General features: G+C 50.2%; 1 long non-coding RNA gene across 3 annotated transcripts in view; it reads left to right on the top strand.

Annotated features, from left to right (window-relative positions):
• LOC128788142 (uncharacterized) overlaps nucleotides 1-19400 on the top strand; it is a 54275-nt gene that overhangs the window by 7772 nt on the left and 27103 nt on the right. For all 3 annotated transcript variants that reach the window (XR_008430959.1, XR_008430961.1, XR_008430960.1), the window contains one exon: nucleotides 13899-14079. This is a non-coding gene — a long non-coding RNA (uncharacterized LOC128788142). The remainder of the gene's footprint in view (nucleotides 1-13898; nucleotides 14080-19400) is intronic.

The following is a 19400-nucleotide window of genomic DNA, read 5'->3' on the forward strand; positions in this document are numbered from 1 at the left end:
GCACCCGACCCACAAGCATGCAGATTTGTCGTCATGAAGCAAACTGCCTTCATTGCTTTTCCCCCATCAAAAACTACGACACCAAGGGAAGAACTGTGCATGCATGGCCTTTCCTGCTCTTCCCCCAGCTCCAGCCAAAGCGGGTGTTTGGGAATATGCTGTCTGATCTGCTGCACTGAGCTGCAAAGCTACGCTGTGGAGCAGAAGCCACTCGGAGGGTAGAGAGGGCATTTGGGGAAGGGGGGGCATACAGGGGTGTAGGTTTTGCTGGGAGGCAGCTTGTAGTTAAAATCGGAGAGGTAACAATTGCAGGGAAGGCAGAAGGGAGGGAAGCATAGCTGCGATGATGTCCGCGATGTTTGTTCTTACCTGGGTCGTGTCAGAAGCCAGATGCAGCTCCAGGCAGAGTGCAGCTGCCTCATCTGACCCTGTTGAAGAGTGGTGAAAAGCTCTGCCCACCTGGGAAAAAAGCTACTGGTCATATCAGGGCCTGTTGAAACCACACAGCGCTCTTATCAGCTGTGTCAGAAAATATCAGCACATTTGCTGAGGGAGAGAGACCTGGCTGCTCTCTCATTCATCCTAAATACTGTGGGTTTTTTCCCCTTGATCGCCTATAAGTATGGACCTGGGTTAAGTTGTTTCTTTTATTAGCATGAGGGAGGGCAGAGGGCATGTAGGGAACACCTCTGTCCTCACACTCTTGTGAGCTCATGAGGGCTACCTTGCTCTGATAAAGGGATGTGATGTTCCAAAAAACACTTGCAGCCCTTGCCCATGCCTGTGCACCAGAGCAGACGGGAGCAGCTTAGGTGCACAGCAAATGCGTTCCAGCGAAACATCCCCTTTTCTGGAAACAGAAGAGGTTTTGCTTTTCTCCTTCATGGAGGAGCAGAGCTGTCCTGAGCAGTGAGGGACCCCAGGCTGCTGGCAGCTATGGGGGAAGCTGGAGTTTGCCTGGTAGCTCTGCAGGTTCTGCTGGTGAGGATTGCCCAGACTGGAGTTACAGCAGGTACTTGAGCAGTTTGGAAGGAGCAGAGCTCTGTGTCCCCCAATGCCTTTCCATGTAGGAAGAGGGTGAGGGAGGACATGGAGTGAGCTATTGAAGGAGAGGCAAGCTGCATGCATGGGAGCCACCTCTTTTGCCAGGGTAGTGGGGCACTGAAATCACTTCTGTGTTCTGGAAGGGGAGAATGCAAACTCACGGAGCAGACCATGAGGCTGTGACCCACCTCCAACCCTTTCTCTCTGCTGGGTCAGGATGAATTTCTCACAGCTGTGAACCAGATGAGTGCTGTATTTAAACCCTCAGATGAGTCAAGCTTGACACTTTGGAGGTGACAATGACTGTGGGACTGCTGTTGTGTTTGCTTCAGTGGTGAGCTGGTTTGGCAGCAGTTACAGCCCCACTTTAGCAGCACTGCATTTGCCCTGACTTTCCTGTGCTCCCCAGCTGATGCTGGTTTTGTGCCTTGCTTTGCCCTGACCTCCTCTTTAAGGGTCTCCTGGGTAGCTCAGGGGTACATAGCCATTGCCTGAAATGAACTGCTTTCCTCACCAAATAATTTTCTGTCACTGAAGAGAAATGACCTCATTTTCTCAACATGCATAAGCCAAGAGGAAACCCAGTTCCAGCTGACCAGCTGAGGTACAGAAGGAGGGAAGGGCAGTTGTCACTCTCTCCATGGCATTTTAAGAGGTGGCAAACAAGCTACCAGGAGTCAGGTTGAGGTGAATAACTTGATGGGTTTTGTCCCTAGATGTTGCCACTTGCAGGGAGTCTTTAAAAGTCTCCAGGCATCACTGGTGTGAGGAGTCTCAGTGGCTACATGGTGCCCTATAGCATAGCATCAGATGCCATAGAGATAGGCATGGGATCAAAACCCCACAGGTGAGTCTGTTCTGCTGTTGAAGATGAAGCCCATTCTGTGCTGACCTGACTGATGTGCTGGGGCTGTTCTTTCTTGTCTGTAGGCACCCTGGGGAGTGCATCTCCAGCTTTTCAGCCCTTTAGCACAGAATTTCATTCCAGATGATGCTCTTGGGAGCTGATGGTGCAGTATGAATTTCACAGAAATGAGAAGCTGTGTCTGGAGGCCAAGAATTTGTGTTCTCTATACATTGACACTCACAAAATGTTAATACCTGTCTGGTTTTGGTAAGCTGTTGGGGAAAGACTGTTTACAAGAAACTGTGGGTGCTTTTGACTCCTTTGGATGTCTGATAGAAGAGAGATGGAGCAAATATATCCTTGTGAGGAAGGATCACCAGTAACATGACTCAGGAAGGGGGGTCACAGCATAGGAGGTGGGATCCCTAGGTCTGCCACAACTGCCCTGTAGAAAGTCTTTTTCTTTCCCTCTGTGGTCCTTAGCTTTCACCTCACTTCTGAATAGCTTTGGTGATAATGTAATCACTATGGAAGGGTCTGTAGATATGAAGACTCTGGCTCAGTATGATGCATGTACTACCAGTTGCCTGAAGGCAAGGTGTCATATGTTTGTCTTCATTCTTTCCATGGCTCATAGGCTCAATCTGCAGACCAGATGGGTCAGAGCTGCCTGTGAATTTTTAGGCTACTATAAGGACTCTATGAGTTGCTATCTCTCCTCTGGTAGCATTGGTTTATGCATGAGAACATGTATGTTTGTGAGCAGGGAGAGCACCATTTTCTGTTAGACTTTGTCCTCCCCTCTTGTGTGCACAGGTTATGTGTGCATGTCCAAAGTCTCCATGCACATGTGTGTCATTCTTGCCTCATGGTATTTTCTCTGTGTATGTGTTCCTGTGTGCACTCCTGTGTGATGCAGGTCACTGGGGGTTTATTTGTAGAGTGAACACATGTTTATGTGTGTGTGCATATGCACCTTTTCCATATGCAGGATTTGATGTCTCTTCTTGAGGTGTGTGAGTAGGTAAGGGTTTGTAGTCATGTCCCTTGTTCAGATGCAGGATATCTGTCCCTCCTGTCCATGTGTCTTCTTCTCCCCACCTCTCATGAACCTTCTTTTTTCTCTCCCTGGGGAGACAGCCTTGAGTTGAATTACCTGGTGCCACATATATGAAGTGAGACAGCTTTCCTGACATCCAGAAACTCAAGTACACCCAGAAACATCAAGGCTGGAAGCATAAGGGAGACCGAATTCATGTTACCTCCAAGACTTTAGTAAGATCAGTCTGGAAAACTTAGCATGCAAACATGGGTGCTGTGCTAGCTGAAGGAGAGTGATAAATTGGAGGGAGTTCAGAGAAGAGCAATAAAAATTATGAAAGAGCTGAAGGTACTTATTTATGAGGAGAGATTAAAAAAACAAAATATGTAGAGCTTGACTAAACGATGATATGTAACAGTTTGTGTGTACTGAGGACTGTAAACACGAAGGAAAGGAGGAGATTGTTTAAAGTGTCAAAAAATGGGTGAAGTCAGAGGTACGGATGAAGCTGAGCAAAGAGAATATTTGTCTCTTGAAGATACATGCAAGCTTCCTGTTGTGAGTGCTCAAACCGTCTATGAAATAGTGTGGCAGGTTCATGGAGATGCAACTGCTGGCAGCAAGGAAACATGGTGGTGGGAAGGGGTGGAGGGAACAGGCTGCACTCGGCCAGTGGTGGAAGTGGAGTGAGCTGCAAGGCCTCCTCTTTATATGCAGCATTGCCAGGGAATTTTTGAGAGATCTTTGATTGTCTTTCACCTTTTATTGATTCCCTGTCTCGTGGCTGGGAAGAACCCACAGACACTGCTGTTGAGGGAGCAGAGAGGTGATACAGGAGGAGTAAGTAAACAGAATCTGGTGGAGGTGGTGGACATTATTCCCTCCACTCTCTCTGGCTGGAAAGGTAGTCTAGGAAGCAAACTCATAGGAAGTGCCTGTAAGTGAAAAGGGGCTTTTCCACAACAACTTTCTAGGACAGTACAAAATGAACCTCCCAAAGTAAGGGGTTGATAGTGGGGCCAGGAGGATCAGACTTCCCTCCTCTGAATTCCCAGTCACAGATGGCCCAGAATTGGGACAACAAGGTCAGAAGGATTAATACCCCTCCTTTTTTTTTCCTCATTGCAGTCATAGGCCAGGAAAATTGAGCGAGATCATAATAAAAGGATTAGTGTGGAGAGCCTGCCATGAATAGTGTGATAGACAGGTCAGGGAAATGGAAGGGAATTCAAGGGGGTTGGACCTGTTACAGATGGTCTGTTTAAAGAGTTCTGTGTTTATCAACACAGGGAAAGGGGATTTGGTCTTTGAAAAGTCTGGAAATAGGCATTGAGGGAGCTAGGGCTCAAGCAGAGATGTTATTCCCAGCAAGGATCCGTACTGGAATGACTGGTTGAAATTACACCTGACCTCCTTCCAGCTTTTGGTCAGGGAAAAAGAAATCTTTATTGGAATGAGCTATGTTGTTTGCGGCCTTGTCCATCCATTTCCAAAATGATCTAATGTGCCAAAATGATACTGTTACTCAGAGCTGCTCTTGCCCATGACTTCTGGGTCAGCCTGACTATGGAAAGCCATAGGAATACAAAAAGGACCTTACCAAGCCAGGTCTGTAATCCTTCCAGCGCAGTATCTCCTGCTGTAGCTGAAAGAGGAATAGCCTACAGGCAGGACAAATGTGTAGCAGCACTTCCTCTGAACACCCTTTCAGCCTCAGCATATTTGAGGGACCCAGTGCTGGAAGATCTGTTGTGCACTTTTTAGTTCTCGGTGGATTTATTTCTTCCCTGAATTTGTCCTGCCAGTTTTTGAGGTCAGGTAAAGTTTTAGCATCCTCAGAATCTCACAGTAGGAAGTTGTGCAGCACACACATGGAGTTTGTCTTGAACCTGTAACTTTCTGGTTTCATTTCCTGACCCTTAATCTTTGAGTGGGAAGAGGCTGTTAACACCTCTTTGCCCTGCCCTTCCACTCTCATCTGTGGTTTTATAGACCTGTCTCATTTCACGGACTCTGTTGTGTCTTTTCCTGTATCCCTTCACCTTTCATTTCTCTGCATCTGTGAGCTGCCTCCTTCTTGGCTACAATGGTTTAGCTTTTAGCAGCAGGACATGGGGCATTGCTGGGTGGGAAGTGACATCACCAGGTCCCACCCCGGTGAAAATGTTTGATTCAGCTGCAGTGCCTATACATGGTACAGGAGGAGCTGAAGAAGCTGGGCAAAAATTTGAAACCAGTTGAAGGTGCCCTTGGTCATCAAGACAGAACTGGGCAGGCTCTGAAGAGGCTTGAAAAATAGGAAAGGGAACTTCCATGATCTTCCCAGGCACAGAAGTGTGGCTGACAGGTGGGTAGTTCTCAGGGTTCTCCTTTCTACCCTTGTAAAAGAGGGGTAGAGTTTTCCCCTTCTCCCAGTCACCTGGAACTTCATTTTACTGCCATGACTTTTTTTAATATCATGGAAAGTTGCTTGATAACTACATCGGACAATTCTCTCAGGACTCTGGGATGCATCTTGTCAGGGCCCATAGACTTACGTATGTTCAGCTTCCTTGAGTGCTTGTGAACCTGAACTTGGAGTGGGAAGCACTTTGCTCTCCAAGTCCCCATCCCGCTGTCCATCCACTCAAGAGATGTGGGCAGAAATGTCATTGAAGACTGAGGCAAAAAAAGTTGTTCAGTACTTTAGTCTTCTCCTCATCCATTGTTATCAGTTTTCCAGCATTTTTTATGAGAAGTGCACACCTTCTTTAAGCATCCTTTTCTGGTTAACATACCTGTAAAAGAGGAATGGAAATGAAACATCAGCCATCTTGTGAGTGATCTTCAAACAGAATAGGTTCAGAGAGAGGAAACAGGCTCATGCCAGGGACCAAAGGGCCCTTATGGGGTGCAAAAAATGTTGGAGGGTACAGAGAAAGAAGAAGGTGCCGTCACTAGTCCTTATGACATTATGACATTTCCTACAGAGGAAAATTGTTCTGAGTAACCTTTGAGTCAAGGGCTGTAGGGGACTGAGGTGGGTGGTGGGAAGCCTGTTTAGATGCTGCTAGATGTGATGTGGGCCAGGACAAGCAGCAGGAATAGTGAGACACAGCACTGTCAGGAAGGGAAGGAGATGAGTTGAGAGGTCTGGTGTGAAGGAAGGGTGAAGGGGTGGAGGAAGAAAAGTCTGAACAACTTCAAAAGGAGAGATAGTGATGACAATCTCTTTAGCAGGCACTTGTGCCTTGGGATTTCAGTCAGAAACCCCACTGGATGCTTCTGACAGGGCAAGGAGCTCCTCTTCAGTCCCAGCACCCTGTTCCCAGCCTGGTCACACCACAGAGAGTGCAGCTGCCTCGCTCTTCCTTACAGACCAGGAAAGGTAGTGGGGCATTGTATAACATCATGAGTGTACAAAGCTTTTCTACCAATAGTCAGGTATGGAGATGGTGAGGGAGAAGTTATTTTTTCTTCCTCCCCTCTCATTTTCTGTCCTTTCTTTTGTTTTGTCTCCTCCCCCATGCTGGTTGTAACCTTTCTCCCTTCCCTGTCTGCTCACCTAGCACTAGCTGCATCCCCTGTCTCTGTTTGCTTCCTTTTAATCTGTGCAATGGATCAGTGACAGACCCCCACTGTAATTTTTTAAATCAAAGCCCTTTATCTTGAATTGAGCAAGGTCAGGGGAAGCTTCTTAGGGCATCTTTGTATTTTTCTATCTTTGCCTCAGAGCAACTTAAAGGATGGCTCAACAGGATTAGTAGAAAGCACAAGATTGGACAAATGGATTTGGCAGGGGCTGACTGGTGGGCCTGGGGGAGAGGGAACTTGCTGTGCTGGAAAGTGGAAGAGCTGGGCTCTGCTCAGGGCCTCCGCTGTTGTCTGCTGCACCTCTGGGCATGTGAAGGCAGCTGGGCTGATGCTGAGTGCAGCCCTGGGAGAGAGCCCAGCCTGAGGCACTGCTCCTCGCTAAGCAAGGCTACTTAGCACTGGCCGGGTGCTCCAGGGCCGAGGCACAGGGATATCACTCTGTGCTTCAGGGATCGTTGCTCTCAGTGCAAGCCCTTCTGCAAAGCCCGGAGGGACACACTGAGCACAAGGGAGCCATGCTGGAACAGCATGGGTCAGATCTCAGGAACAAGCCAGACTCAGGAAGCCATTCCCTGCAGCTGTGGGTCCCTGAGACACGCTTCTCTCTTCATCCCCATCCTGCTGGGTGCTGCTGGAAGTGAATTACCAGTCCAGAGCTGCTGCCATTAGGTTCTGCTTCCTTGGCTTAGCAGCTTCTGCTTCTCTCCTCCCCTGTTTTGCCTTATGATTTTGCAAGTGCTTGTATTAGAAGAAAGTGTCAGGCTTGCAATTTCTCCTGGCTGATACTCAGTGCATCCCTGACCCTTTGCTGCCCCAGCCCCTTGCTGCTGCTGGCAGCACCAGTCCTCCCCTCCTCTACTCAAACGTGTGCTGCCTCTGCCTGGCCTGGGAGAGGGTCTGCCCCAGACTGACCCTTCACCTGTAATGACCCAGCTCTTTTGAGCAGCCACCTGGGCGGCTCAGTCACCAGCCTGTCTGAAGAGGGACCCGTCCCTTCCCCACCACATGGACAACTTGCACCAAGCTGGAACCCCCATCATTTATTCTCTGGTCCCCCAAATGACTGCTTCTCTCCTTCAGCTGAAGCCCCTCTGTCCTGTCCTGTATTCTCAGTGCACTGGGGCTCAGTGGCCAGAAAGGAGACTCATGAGGAGCATTTTGCACAGCTGCAGCCAGTTCCCACAGCCTGTTCCCTCTTGGACAGACACCCCCTCCCTACACGTGGTGTTCAAGCCCATACACTCATTGTGCTATCCTGTGTGCACGCACACGGCAGCGTGAATTGAACGTGCAAGGGAACAGAGATTCTCACATAACCTTGGCCTTGCTTTGCCAAGCTTCCCAGGAAGATGGGGTGGCTGCTTAGCCAAGGACATGACTGCTCCTTCCTAGTGCAAGGATTTGCTTCACAGGACTTGCCAAACTTATCAGCCCCTCATCTCCCAGGCAGATGAAGGGTCACTCTGGGATCTCATTTCCTCCCCATCATCCTCCTGCAGCAGCCTGGCTGTATGCTTCAGGGTTTGTCTTTGGTCTGGGGCACCCCAGCCCTTCATGTGTGCTGCTCATGGGGGAAGCTCATGCTGTTTCTGCACAGAAGAGGATTTGCATGCATGGTGGGGGAGAGACAGCCTGGCCTGTTTATTCTTAATGCTCCATATTATCTCCATTAATAATGCCACCTCTGCCTCACATGCTAATTAAGGCTCAAGATTGTTAATGTAATAGGGAATTTGGGCAGAGACCACACAAGACTGGCTGGATTAAGTTAACCTTATGGACTGTTAATGGATCTCCTGGAGGGGCATTTCAGCCTAATGAGAATCCAGCTTGAATGGTAATCAGGGGCTCACTCTCTGCATGCTTGGTGGGGCCTGGAGAGCTGGCAGGGCTGCAGGGCAGGATGTGGGAAAAGCATCAGCAGGAGCTGCTCATGAAGCTGAGCAGGGAAGAGAAGGATGCCAGGCTGGAGGGAAAGACCTCAGTGTGAGGGAAGAATTGGAGCAGCAATGCTGTGGTGCTGCACAGGGGAGAGCCCAAAGCAGGTGCTGAGGCTGGTTCCGTGCTTTTCATGGTGGACATTTAAATATTAGCACAGAGGACTATTTTCCTGGTTGTGATTGCCAGCAGTGAAAAGGTCACCCAAACTGTCTAAGCAGGACTCCTCTGTAGGGAAAAAAAATCTGGCAAATATCGTCCTGCCTCCTGGAGACCTGCACTGTGGGTCGTGACTGCTGCTAGGCAGTGGATCAGACAGCCAGACTTTCCCAGTCTGTCATCTTGTATGGTGTGGAGAAAACATCAGAGAAGGGATTTGGTACGGAACACTCTTATGTGTAAAGTGAAAGGCTGAGATCAGAAGAAAACTGGAGACAAAGGGTTCAAAATGGAGCTTAGAGGTGAGGCTTTCAGTGCATAGGATTGAGTAAAGTTTGGGGATACCCCATATTCAGGACTGCAGTTAAGCAAAAAACAGATGGTGCTTAAGTGTGAAGGCTGCATTTCATGGCAAAACTGTATGTTTCTGGTCCTGGGTGAAACTGGGTCTCACTGGGAGCCCATGAAGCCTTCCAGGGAAGATGTGCATATTTTCACAAGTGGCCCCTGTGTACTAGTTTTGTCCTCCAGAGGGAATAGGTGTGAAGTGGGATATAGGGCAGAAGCAAAGCCTGAAATGGAGGCCAGTTGTTTGCATTTCAGTTTGGGGAGTTGAGTAATTTAGATCAGCCTCAGAACAAATAAGTAGAGCTCAGGGTAGGGTGTTTGGGAGGGAGGTAGTGATCTGCAAAACTGGCTAAAGAAATAAAGAAATGTCTTTGGGATTTTCTTCTTACTCAAGTCCCACTGCCTCAGGATGTGCTCCAAGTGGACAGGCTCCATGCTTTGGAACCCAGCCTGGAAGTTCCCCTGGAAGTGGAATCTGGCTGAAGGTTTAGCCTTCTGATAGAAGCAATAACAGAGCAGCTAAGACATGTTGCTTTGGCTCCAGAAGCGTGAGTTTGAGCTGTGCTGACTGCAATTCCTGCATAAAATTTCTTACTCCAACCCCAGCTATGGGTGATTCTGGCTGGGGAGCTGAAAGTCAGACAGGTATGGCTGCAGCTGCAGGAGCCTCTCCATATTCCCAGCTACAGGAACCGCTCTCTCCTATTACCTTGAGTTGCCCTACCTGAGCCGTGTCAGCCTGAGATGGCCCATGGCTCAGATGTGACCTGAGTCTGGTTTGTAGTGTTTGGGGCTTGGGGGTGGAAGTTTGTGGGTTTGGGTGAAAGCCTGTTAGTTTGTAATGCAGTTCCTGTGGGTTGAAAAGAGGAAAGGACATGGAAGGGGAATAGGTCCAGTTCAGTTTGCCCACTGAGGTTTTTCTTCACTTTCTGGCTCTCGATATGGGAAAATACCAGGGAACTGCTAAGAAAGGAGTGTGGTGAGTGGGAGTTAGTTCCCAGGGCAGAGCATGCTGTTGCCAGTGAGCAAGGAGAGCTGAGGGAAGGTGAGAAAGGAAAGCGGAGTCCAGGAGGAGAGGCAGTGCAGGAGCGAGACGGACTGTTCCACCCAGAGAGGGGATCCCATCCCTGTGAACCTGGATGCTCCCAGGGGTGCTCTCCAGTACATGCTCCCTCCCATAGTTTTGTGCTGTGGCACTGCACTGCTTTCCCAAGGCTTTGCAAGTGTGCAGTGCCACACTGGTGTCTCACCAGGGTAAATGCTGCCACACACACACAAGGCAGCCCGCAGGGGACACACCGCTCCCTCTGACACCTCACAAATGCGCCGGTGTTTTCAGCAAGGAGCAAACTCATACACACAGTCACTGCTCACCCTGCACTGCAGCACTTGATGCACACATGCATATCCCAGACATCCATACCTGGCATCCACTCCCCAGAGCAGGCACATGCACAGTACCAACACACAGGTGTTCCCCAGAGGCCACGCATTCCTGCGCACCCACCTGCACACGTGGCGCCACATTGTCCAGGTTGCCCCCTTCCAGCATTATCCCATGCAGATGGGCTCAGGGCAGCACTGACAGACTCATGTTTGTATCTTCCAGGTCCCCCTGCATGCCACCACAAAGCTGTGATGTGGCATCTGTTTGAGAGGAACACTGATGTGCGCATACAGGCATGCATCTGCATCCCACTCAGCTCTTGTTTGCTGTGCTTTCTCAATCCCTTTTTTCCTGTTTAGCCAGTCATAGTACTTCTTCCATGCTTCTGAAGCACAGGAGCAGATGGTTGGCAGGTCAGTTTAGGATGTTGGTTCCCTTCTCCACTAGTGGCTCTCTTCAGCTTCTTAGGTCAGTGCTAAGTGTCTCAGAGATGAAGATCCCCCTTGCCCATCCACACACAACACCTCTGTGTCACTCTCAGCACCTATTAGAAATTCTGAGTCCAAATGCCTCTTTAAATTGCCCTCATGACCGTACTTTAACCCAAGTAACTTCAGGTCATAGTGGCTTTTCTAGGTTTGGCAGCATCTGTTAGCTTTGACCAAATGAGGCAGCTCTGTCTCCACTCTGCTTTGTACATGTGCCTTGCTGAGACCCAAAAGGCTCTCTCACTTGTCCCCTTTCAGCCTAAATTATTCATCTGCTGTAATGCACAATGGATGTTTGTGGGAAGAGGCACGCAGGTACAATTGAGCGCAGTGCCGAGGCACTGATGTTACTAACCAGCTGAAATTGCCTCGATGCACAGGCCATGCTTAGCTGAGAGAGACAGGAAATTTCTACTCCTTCAAAGCACTTCAGAAAAGTGAATGGTGGTGGCACTGGTGAAGGCAGAGGGGTAGAGGGGCTATTTGGGGCTGAGGTGGCAGTGGGGGCTTCCCTACATGTTTCTTCTGGCTCCTCTGATGCTGCCACATGGACATGGATGTGGTGCGAGCATGGGGAGATGGGAGTGTCCTGAAGTAGGTGGCTTTGAGGAGTTGAGAGTGGGCATGCCAGAGTGTGGAAAGTATACATGAACTGGGAAGGGGCTGAGGCTGCTGGGGCACGTAATGTGTGTGAGGACATGGAGGTCCTGAAAGAGGCCATTGTGCTGTACACTGCACTGACCTACACTGAGCTGTATCCACGTGCTGGAAGCCCATGCTGTCCAATAGCACAGGACAAGAGCTTATGGGACTCCTTTCACACTTCCTCCATGTGGCTGGGGCTAGACCCGAGTGCAACCCCTGCATTGCCTGTGTCTAAGCCACGCCTATGCCAACCTTTTTTCTGCCTGTGAGCTCTTCCTTTTTTATCTGTGCCACCACTGCTCCAATGATCCCAGTGTAGCCATGGACCCCCTATGCCATATAACCTGCAGCTGCTCTTCCCCGCTGCAAAGCCCATGCTTTCCCTTGCCTCTCCCATTTCCTGGGGGCACACAGGTACGCTTGCTTGCCCTGATGTCGAACCCTGATTGCTGTCCATCATCGCTGGCAGCATCACGCTGTGACACTGCCCGAGCCTGTTAAACAAGCGCGGCGGAGTGCTCGCTGTGCTGTCCCTGGTGCTGGGCCGATCCCCCTTCATTCCCTTGCCCCTTCTTACCCACCCCGTGCATCTCTTTGTCTTTCCTGGGGCCTGGGGGAAGCCAGTATCTTCCTGGCCAAATCTCCGCTTCCCATAAGGGTTTGTGTACTTTGCCACACTTAGGTTTTGCAGTCACATCCCCTGATGCCACTATCAGCCAATTTCAGAGCACTCGGGGCTGGTGGGACTGTGCACTCTTTGCATGCAAATTATGCACATCTAACACCAGAACGGAGGGAAAGAGAAGGGATGAGTGTGGCTGCTTTTGCAGGCTTTCTGCTCCAGACACTTTGCCCCTCGGAGTGGCAACTCCAGTCCGTGGACAGACACATGGGAGATTGTAGAATGGGCAGAATTAACAGAAGTGCAGGAAAAAAAAAAAAAAAGGGAAAATCTTACTCAGAGATGGAGGCAGTTAAAGTAGATTTGGTGTGACAGTGGAGTGTGTGTGTGTGAATATGAACCTGTGCACTTGCACAGAATAATACAGCTGTCTCCAAAGTGTGTTCCAGCTTCATAACTTTCAAGAATGTCTTTTTTTTTTTTGGGTGAGTGGTGCTGGCTGTCTGTGTTTCATGTCTAGTTTTTGTTTGTCTGCCTGTGTTGGATGTTGATGAGTATTTGTGCTTTCCATGTGACAGAATATGTCTGGTGGTTGCTGGGGTTAATGTTTAGGATCCAGAAGGATGCTATGCCACTGTGTGGGCTGAGTTTAGGTAGGTAACAGTATCTGATACAATCAGTTTGTATGCTGCAGGCAATTCACAAGCAGAGTATATTTTTGTGTGATATACAGCCACTGGTACTTGCTTGACTTATGTTCCTGAGTGCATGAGGATGTTTTATGTGCCCTCATTTTCTTACAGATACGTCATTTGCTAGTGTGGTGTTTGCTGACATGGATGTGTGTGTGTGTACATGGCACTTTTTCTGTTCTCTGCTATGGGAGTGGGCTCATTAAATGCTGTGTGTTTGTGCAGTGACAGTTTTGTATAAGGGGTCAGGAGCTGGTGTGTGGTAGTCATGTTTGGGTATTCCGTGTGGATTTGCACAGGGATCACTATTTGCTGTGCTGTATAAAAATGTTTTTGCTGTGTACTCATAGGAGTGGTGGAATAGGCTGGGTGGAGCTGTTGTGGTGTTGTGTGATGGTTGCCTGAGTTATCACGTGTGCATCTTAATACAGATGTGCAACCTTGTAGGTCGGTGCAGGGTGTATGTGAAGAAGAGAAGCATCTCATCCTTTAGAGGAGCTCTGAGTTTTTAGGGGTTGTATGCAAGGTGGTGTGGAAAGACCAGTGAGTAAATGTCTGTGTGTGTGTCCAGCATGTGTGTGTGTGTCCTGAGCATGCAGAATGTCCTTGCATGGGGCATGCCTGGGTGACTGTGTGGGCTGGGAGGTGGCGTGTGTGTGTGTGCGTGCAGCCGTGTGTGTAAGCACACTTCACCTTCTCCCAGTGCAGCTCTGTCAGCACCTTGCCCTGTGCTGGGTTAGGTGCTCTCTCCTTCTGTGTACAGTGGGGCAGCCAGGCTCTTAGCAAACAGGCCAATCTCCTTCCATGCTTTCAGTCTCTTTCCATCTGGTTGTCTGTCTACTCTGCTGCCCGTGTCCAGTTGTCTGTTCCCATAATCACTGATACGCCTTGACTAGCTCACACCCTACACTGCCTGTGGACTCAGCAGCTGTGCATCTCTCCGTCCCTCCCACACACACACATTCACACACACACACACACCCTGGATCTTCATATGTGGCATATTCAGTTGCCATTGGAAACCTAAGAAAGAAGTGAATCTACCCTCCAAGTCTTAAGCTGGTGGTTTTTTTCCTTTTTTTTTTTCCCTCCCCTTTCCTTCTCTCCTCACAGAAGGCGAAGTCGTTCGCAATGAATCCATGGCAGCTTCGATCGAGCGGTGAGCTGGAGCACCTACTCACAGGCCACTCCTTCATGTGACTGAACAGAGACCTTTCCCAGCAGTCGCCAAGGAGAGCAGAGCCCTGGATTTACCTCCCGCGCACCCGGGCACCCCCGGCGCAGGCACTGCGAGGTAAGCCAACCTCGGCACCTCTGTCTGTGCCTCTCTCCATCCCGCCTTCCCTCCCTCTCGTTGTTCGTTCCCCAGAGGTGTGAGGGAGGAGAAGGGCAGGGGTTTCTGCTATGCTCTGAACAAAATCTAGGCTTTCATCAGCGCCCTCCCCACAACGGAGAGCTGCTCCCTCCCCTCTGAGCCCCTTCCCTTGCGGCTCTGCATGCGTGTGCAGGGAGGGGTTGTTTGCAGAGCAGCCGAGGGACACGCGCTGCAGGTCCCCCGCACGCAGTCCCGAGTGCATTCCGCCCCTTTCCCACCCCTCCCTGGGCACACACCTGTCTGCTCTTCTCCATTCGTCATTTTCCTCCACCTCCTCTATTTCTTGGGAGAAGGGGCAGCCAGGCTGACTCTGCTGCAGCCTGGCCAGCAGCAAAGCTGGGCTCCGCAGCCCTGGCCTGGGTCACCTCAGGGATGCAGCTTGCAGTGGAGCAGGAGTGGGCATCATGCTACCAGGAGTGGGCCATAGAGGGGAGGAGTCCCCCTCCCTCCTCATCTCACAGATATTTTGGGGATTCCAATTCCCCATAGAAGATGCTGGCCTCCATTTCCTAGCCAGGTACCTCCTCTGAATACCCAGCCCAGCCTGCTACAGCTTTTGGGGTGATGGGCATGCTCTTTGTCACTGCTTATCTGCTGTTCCCTGGTGCTCCTTCTCAACTGGAAGGGATGTTTTCCTACTGGAGACAGTGTGTTTCATAAGCTGGGAACGCCGTGTGCCCTGTACAGGCAGTGAAGGGGCCCTGTGCCGAGCCTGACCCATTTCGGGGCGCAAAGCTCTTGGGAGCACCTGAAAGGGCCTCCTGCCGCCTGGGGCTGCCCTCAGTGCCCCTTTCCTCAGCTCCTCTGCAGGGAAAGCAGGAAGATCAGCTGCACTATTTCCATGCCATGTCTCCGTGCTGCTGGAGCTGCTGTGGTGTGGGGGTGGGAGGGGAATGGGAGCAGCTGTTTCTCCCAGTGCCTGGGCAGGCCCAGACGTGCTGCCAGTCCTCAAGGAGCACGAACGTGCCTGGAGATGCCTCTACCTAAAATAGACCCTAAAGCAATGAGCTGCTGGCGAAGTAGTGGGTAACCTCAGAGGAGTGGATTTTAAAGGGGAGGTCTGGGAGTTTGCAACCTGCCAGGCTGTGGTTTCAGGCTCTGAACAGACTCTGGCAGAGACCGGAGTTTTTCTGAGTCAAATTTTGGGGGTTCTTGTGTTTCTCTGAGGGGAAGGGACTGGCAGGGTCTGTGCTACTGTGCAGCCCCAACAGTGATGCTGTGGGTATCCCCTAAGGGAGGTGATGGGTTGCTCCCCTCCTGCCCAGGTCCCACCTGGTGATGCTGACAAGGAGGGCACATCTTCCACTGCATCTTCCAGTGCATCTCTCTGCTGCCTCTGCAGGACCCTGCCATCAGTTTTCCCCATCTGTAGTTCCTCAATGCTCTTTGACCCACTACTCCAATACCTACCCTTCTACACAAACTGCTGCCTTCAACTTCTCTTTGCTGCCTCTTGCTGTTTTTCTTCCTTCTCTGGGGTGCCCTGAGCCCTGTTTCTCCCTCGTTCAGCACCCGTTCCTCACTTCTCCTCCTTTGTGACCACCATGCCGGGCAGGAGCAGCTTTGGTCAGCCTTGGGAAGGGCTGATGCTACCTAGTGGGGCTGTTTCTGGATGCTGGTGCCAGCTGATGATACTGTGAAGTGTTCCTTTCCCCTGTGGTTCACACCCTCCGGTGCGTGCATGCGTGTGTCACAAGTGACCGTGGTGTTGTTGATGTGTCACTCTTCCTCCTGGCCGGAGCCTGCCAGGAACGTGCCCGTGCAGTCACACTCGGTGTCATTGTTGGGGAGTTTGCAGAAAGCAAGCTCTTCCCATATGGAGCCTCCAAAGTCATTTGGCATTGGTTAAATTCCTCAGTCCTCTCAGGACATGGCTTTGGCACTGACCCAGGGTGGACAAGACAATAAATCCAGCTCTAGGGAGCTTGGTACTGGGTCAAAACTGCTGCAGCTACATGGTAGAAAATGCTGATCCAGTATGAATTCATTCTGCTGTTTGAGATTTGTTTAGAAAACAATGCTGGCTTAACTCTGTACTGGCAAGATTTGTGTTGTGTTGGGTATTATCTGTCTGCACAACCCTCTCTTGGTGCTGGCTCGAGTGCTGTTTGTGTGCCACATCTGGCACGTGCTCCGGATCGTGCATGCTATGGCTAATCTGACAGATGTAATTGCACGCTGCAGTCAGCCTGGTTCAGTCCCTCCTGTCAGGCAAGCCAGTCTGAAAGAGAGTTAAATTACAGTCTGGGAGCAAGCCATGTCCCACACCAGGCAGATGCTGGAGAGGATGGCATTGGTTGGGAGGAGGGCAGGCATCATGCTGAAGAGGAAGGGGAGGGAAGCATTGTCTCAGCAGGAGGATGTTGTTCTCCAGCCCTGACCACTCTACAGCTCAGTGCACAGGGTCCAGGAGAGGCATTATCATTCCTCAGAGGATCATGCTGGGAGAAAATGGGGTTGCACCATGGACAGAAGCCAAGCCAGCCCCACTGGAGGCAGGTGCTCATTTGGGACAGAGAGTATGAGTGCAAATCCTCAGTGTTATGCTGTAGGGACTTGTTCCAGGTCTCTCATTCAGGTGCTTGTCTTGCTGAGGGAGGTAATTTTGTTTGTGCTGAAGGGTCAAAGGGCAGGAAGGTGGTGAGGGGTGATTTGCCTCATGCTTTTGTGTGGATGTGTGCAAGTCTCTGGTGATTAGGAGAATTTGTTGACCAGGTTTAACAGTCTGAAGTCAGTTTTACTATAAATCCCAGCTAAATGAGCTTTTGGAGGTTAAAATCAAGAGGTGACACTGTCTACCAAACCTTGTTGCTAAGGGTCCTAATCCTAGCAAGCTCTCACACTGGTCACCATGCTGTGCCACAGCTTCCCCTACCTTTACGTGGAACGGGCAGTAGCCGCAAACACAGTGGGAGAGGAGGGGTTTGGGGAGTAGGGATGTGAAGGAGCAATGCTTCAGGCTGCACAGAGAGATGCTGTGGGGAAGGGAGGTTCAGCCTATGGACTCTGCTGACATGGCTGAGTGCTGTCATTCGCAGGGGGCTGGATGCCGGAGGAGAATCCATAATGACCAGGGGGCTGCGTGCCAGGGCCGAGGCAGTGATTCACTCAAGCCTCTGTTTGTTTGGGAAGAGAAAGGGAGTTTGTGGCTTGTCACTTGGGAAACAGAATAGAGATTCAGTGGAGAAGGACAGGCTTCTTGGCTGGGCCTCCCCGAGCAGCCGTGCCACATGTCTGTGTGTGTCAGGGGACTAAGGGCACCCTGGTACAGGCCATGACTGGCAGCTGGCCATCCCCAACCCCCATCATTTCACCTCCCCCTTGCACCTTCTGCGCAGCCACTGCCAAGCAGCTGAGGACAGCCCTGAGACACCCACACATGACAGACCAGTGCATGTGAAGAGAGGGAGACAAGTTAAAAGCCTTGCTAGAAGAGCAACTGGATGGGATTTGTGCTACCTCCCTACCTGGTTTATACCCTGTGCAGGAGAACAGCATCTGTGTGAGTGTCCATATTGCTTCATTCCAGCTCAAACAGGCACCTTCAGCAGGGCTGTGTCTGGTGTGTGGGGAGTCTTTTTGGGCTAAGTTGGAAGAAGACCTCTTTCTCCCCCAAGTTCCTTCTCTATCTCAATCCCATTGTGAGTCCTCTCTTGCTTCGTGGAGGTGATGTCCAGGCAGTGGAGGGAAGTGTTGCAGGGGGAAAGGGGAATCTGAGACTCACAGAGCATGGAGAGGATGCAGACACTGAGATGAGAAAGAGGGAGGACCTGAGAGAAAAAGGACAGAAGCAGCAAAGGAAAAAAGGGATGGAGAAGGAGACAGAAATGTCCCTGCAGTGACAATGTGGTATGGAAGTATCTTATATTGATATTACAGACTAGAGTTTGACCTGACCACATTTGTACTGGGCAGGGATGTGGTCTCAAAAGTTCTGTGGCAGGACTAGCTCTGCACAGTAAAATGCTCATCTTCTATTCACCTCCTTCATTAAGGGAATAGCCAGCCTGTGATTGTCCTGCTTTGAGATGCCTTCTCTTTGTGCATGTTTTTCTGCTCCCAATATGGAGGAGGCAACATGGCTGAGAAACCCCTCCTCGTGTCCTCTGTCCTTCTGGCCCTCACCCCACGGTGCCGGAGGAAGTGAATGTGCTGCCCAGCACTGCTGAGAATTGCCTTGCTCTGTACTGGAGGGATGTTGGTGAGACCTTAGAGAGAGGCACAGCCTTGCCTTTAGGTGGCTACCCAGAAAAACTTATGGCCACATTACCCCACATAGGCAGTGTCTGCAGGGAATGACTTAAACAAGGTACACATTTTTTCCACAATTTTTTCTACATTTTTTTCTACAATTGCCCCATCAACATGCCCCACAAGAACTGAACAGCAGCAATTAGATAAGAAGGATTTATAGAAATTTCTCTTCCTCCTTTACAAAATATACTTGAATAGGTGTCTGTCAGGTAAGGTAGGTATGCCAGGTCTGTCACAGGGTAGATAGATTTCATACAGATGTTCTAAGTGTCACTTTAGATGGAGGTGTGATGGTTTCCAGAAGCTGGAATGCCAGTGTTGGCTTGCAAGCAGGTTGGCAAGTGAACATGTATCCACAGCTGGTTGCACGTTCATTGTGACATAAATCTGTGGGTGCTTCTTTTCCATCTCAAGCTTCCTCCCTGACTCCCTGTTGCAGGACCAGCAGAAGGTATGGCTTAAAGTAAGTGGCACATCAGGGCCACGGGACTGTGCCCCGATCTTAACTGCCATGCCTTTTAAAGCCTGCCAGCATGGTGAAATCTGTGGAGAACCAGTCTGGCACAAAGGGAGAAACGCTCATATAATGGGGCTACTTATTTGAGTTCTCCAGCATTGCCCATTACATTTCATGTCTTGTGGCTGATGCAGTTGAAAGGCAATCACTGGAGCTAACAGCCCAGCAATGTTCTGCTCACCTTCTGATTTACTTTCTTTCATCCTCTGTGGGTTTAATCTCCTCCCAGGTTCATGCATCCCCCAGCACTGAGGTCACTTTCTTTTCATCACACCTTAGGCTGAATATAATCAAGCTAGTGCTGTTCCTGCCCTGAATCTTCTGGGGTCAAGATGGAAATCACTATTCAGCAAGAGACCCAAACAAATGAGCAAAACTAGCCTGGTTGGTCAGAACAGAGTGGATGTTATCCAAGAAAACTCGCATTGATCAATTCCAGTCACCTACTGTGCTTAAAGTGACTCAGTAT

The sequence above is a fragment of the Vidua chalybeata genome, chromosome 5 (assembly GCF_026979565.1).
Source record: "Vidua chalybeata isolate OUT-0048 chromosome 5, bVidCha1 merged haplotype, whole genome shotgun sequence".
Classification (NCBI taxonomy): domain Eukaryota; kingdom Metazoa; phylum Chordata; class Aves; order Passeriformes; family Viduidae; genus Vidua; species Vidua chalybeata.